Source organism: Salvelinus sp. IW2-2015, linkage group LG37 (assembly GCF_002910315.2).
Source record: "Salvelinus sp. IW2-2015 linkage group LG37, ASM291031v2, whole genome shotgun sequence".
Lineage (NCBI taxonomy): Eukaryota > Metazoa > Chordata > Actinopteri > Salmoniformes > Salmonidae > Salvelinus > Salvelinus sp. IW2-2015.
This window is the reverse complement of record NC_036876.1, coordinates 14,934,273-14,938,051: the sequence shown is the minus strand read 5'-3', so window position 1 is coordinate 14,938,051 and position 3,779 is coordinate 14,934,273. Positions and strand designations below refer to the sequence as shown.

The 3,779-nt window shown below is 41.3% G+C and overlaps 1 protein-coding gene across 1 annotated transcript in view; it reads left to right on the top strand.

Annotated features, from left to right (window-relative positions):
• sorcs2 (sortilin-related VPS10 domain containing receptor 2) overlaps window positions 1-3,779 on the top strand; it is a 375,655-nt gene that overhangs the window by 221,773 nt on the left and 150,103 nt on the right.

The following is a 3,779-nucleotide window of genomic DNA, read 5'->3' as shown; positions in this document are numbered from 1 at the left end:
GTGGAAAAAGATCAGAATTGGCTGCCTGTGTAAATGCAGCCATGAATCGCCTCATCAATGTTTAGCTGTTTCATTGTTTTATTGTTTATTTCACTTTTAGTTTTTAATTTTTCAATGTTTACTGTTCATTGTTTTATTGTTTATTTCACTTTTGTTAATTTTTTTTACAAGGTTGTTATTTTTTTCCTGCAACCAGGTTTCAAAGGTCTTTGGTTTCAAAGGTCTGTAACAGCAGACATTGGCCTTGTTTTGAAGACACAAGGATAAATCACCCTGGGATCAGCTCTACACTGTCTGATGCTAGAGGCTTGTATGCTGTAACTATGGGAAAGAGGCTTGATGTTCTATGAAAGAGTACACACACACACACACACACAACACCACACACACACACACACACACACACACACACACACACACACACACACACACACACACACACACACACACACACACACACAAGATAGAGGGGATGTTCACCTTGTCCTCTCCTTTCTCTTATGTCTCTTCTTCCCTTAGGGAGCTCTTTGGAAAGGACCAACGCCCATGACATGTTGTCTTTTGGCTCGTTTCTGCGAGTCCCACTGGATCCCTGGGCCTTAACCAGACACACACACACACACACACCCTAGAGTGCACACACACACACACACACACATTACAGTTTGAGGACACACATCACCACTTCCCCGAGGCGAGCAGAAACATAACTTCAAAACTCATCCTTCTGTCTCTCAAAGTCACACCCCACTGTCCTATCTGGTGTGTCTTCCTTGCATTGCCATTTGTATGAATATAGCCCTAGAGATAGACAAACTGACAGGCAGGGTCCTCGAGGCACCCCGTCCCGGACGTTTTTAAGGAGGCGATTCTTCTAGAGTAGCAGTGTTTCCCACAAGTTCATAGAGTAACCAGCCAAATAGAAAGAGTAGCCAGCCCTCCCCGGGGTTCGACATTTTTTTGCAGAAGGATCTCTTTTTTTGGTGGCCTCTGGTACATTCGGATGCCTTGATTCCATCTGAGATACACGGCAAAATGATGAAATACTTTACGGAGCTTACCACCCAGATGGAAATATGTGTTGTGGTACTGTGTCGAAAGACTTCACAATTGAAATGACTGAAAATTGTATTAATTCAGTGTACTGTTTGTTGTTTTGGACATTGTTTAGGTCTAAGAACATTAGTTATTTTAACGCTTCACCTGTCTTCTTTTGAGATTTAAAGTCTTATTTACTGCAGGATGTGAATTGCCACAATGAAGTTTTCTCTTCAAATTATGTKTTTTATTCAAACAGYYAAAAAAAGGATGTAACTAGCCCACATTAGCTTGGAAAATATATGAAAGGTTTTGTTAAATGTTGACAAACCACAACATTGGATATTCTATGTCCACAACGATGCTTAAACCATTATCAAGAGACCGCTTTTGAGGTCTGGGGGAAAATCGGAGAAATGTAGATTGTTGGGTGTAGTTACCTTTTAATTCAAGTGTGCAACTACCAAGAGGCTGTTGTTTAGCAGTTTTTTGTAGGGGACGTGTGATGGTAGAGTTTGCAAAACAAACACCCTCTGGATTGATGAAAACATATATCATTCTGACAGGTCAGCTACATAAGCTACTTTGTAGTTAACATTTAATTGAGAAGGTTTTCTGGGAAAACCTTTCCATCTGCCGTAAGACTTTTTTTCATTAGCATCATCGCTAATGGCTACACAAAATGGTAGACGTGTCCACTGCACACACAGAGGTGCGTTCTCGTTGCCTCTTCAGAAAGTTGCAGGAAAATACGAATCACTGATYAATTCTATTCGTCTTTTTGATAAACTTCGGCTAATTAATACATTTTGTAGTAGATTTCCTACTAAGGTCAATATTTTTTTTTAAATATTGTTTCATTCCGTTTTAATGCCTGGATTACTTGAGGGCCCTAATTATCATGTTTGTACCAAAATGATGCTCTCCACTACCTCTTGTTCCTGCAGTGATGATTCACTATCTTCATCGAATGTTTTCATAATTTATCTGTAGATAATCGACCGAAAAGCCTGGGCCTACCAGTAGCCTATGCAAATTCGGTAGGCTACACTCACTGACTGACGAGATGAGTCACTCACTTTAGCGTCACTGTCTGGCAAGCCCCAACATTTAAGGAAAGGAAATCTAGGAAATCCTTTTGTTTACTTATCCCGATARCATGGACATATAACCACGTTGCATGATATATGAATGGCAAAGGGATATAGGAGAACGACCTTATTCAGTCAGTTTGACACCTTTTTATTAACTAGTCAACACTTGTTATTCAGTTGTCAATCAACCAACAGTAAATAGCCTACTTGCTCCACATGGCTGGTTATGTGAAACACGTGACAGGAAATAAATGAATGTGTCAGAAAACAATAATTAGGCTATTGGATTTCGACTCATCGTTACATGGGARGTGCAAATTCACGAGCAGCGTGCTTTCTCTCCCTCCTCCGTGTAAAGAAATTCTACCGCAACCAGAATTCTGCATACAATGAGGAGATACTCATGTCTCCACCCTAACAACGGGAGTCGTTGTCCCGGACGCGGGAAGGCAGGTGACAAGTTTAGGTGCAAAATAAGCCAATGGAAATGCATTGGGCTTATTTTAATCGCTCGACTTGTGACTGACAGGCGCCTATCCTATCAATAGATCGCTGGGCGATTCATTCAAGCGGGAGAGGGCTCGAAGGACTATCGAATTGAAACTTTTAAATGGAAAGTAGCCTAGTTAATATGAAGTGGAAAATGTAGCCGTCTAAAATGTTGTGTATAAGCTGATTAGCCGACATCCGGCGCTAATGATTTAGGATGTAAACAAGTGGAAGGTTCACCCTGGACACAACAGCTACCATTTGTCATCTTGTTCGTAGAAATGTGAACTAATGTTGTCTAAACTAAGTTGTATAGAGAAGAGAGCTACTGTAGCTGTTCGTATCAAATCCTCTGTAGGATCCTCATGTCTCTGTGTGTCTTTGTTAATGTTCCCTCGGATTTCTACAGTATTTCAAATAGAATCCTGAAGTTTACACTAGCTTTGCCTTTATAGATTGCAGTCGGCAAGTTTCAAAAGGCGCCATCCACTGAAATCCCTTGCGCGGATTAAATATGAATGCTATCAACTCTGTGGGGTTATGTTTGAAACAACATTTTTTAGTTTGAAAGTGTAAAGAAAGAGAGTCATGTCTACATTTGGCGTTATTGGAGTGTTTGATTACTTTGAGAGTGAAGTTTGATAAGCGGAGCAGCAAGGTGCATACATCATTTCAGGCCATGACACAATATGTTAAACAGATTATTTTTCGAGCTATTTCAACAGGCCTATTGAGCATCACTGTAAATGTGTTCTTGGGATGGCACGATGTGAATTCACTCTGATAGATTGAGGAGGGGGAGGGGGGTGCGGTGGGCAACGGTTAAGTGAGCGGTACGCGTAGATGACGGACGAGAGAGAGAGTAGTGTGCAATGTGTCGTGTGTGAGGAGAACGAGAGAGGATGTTGAAATGCATGCATATACACTGAAGAGTCAGAAAACGACTATTAACAAGAAAGATTGGTGATTAGTGGAGTAGGTGTATGGTGGTAGTTGATTGTGGTGAGTGTGTGTTGTGGTGTGTGTGTGGTGTGTGTGTGTGTTGTGTGTGTGTTGTGTGTGTGTCGAGAGGAGATAGAGAGAAGAGAGGATGAGAGTCGAGAGATGAGAGAGGACGACTGGATATGTGTAGAGTGTAGTGTGGATGTGTGTGTGTGG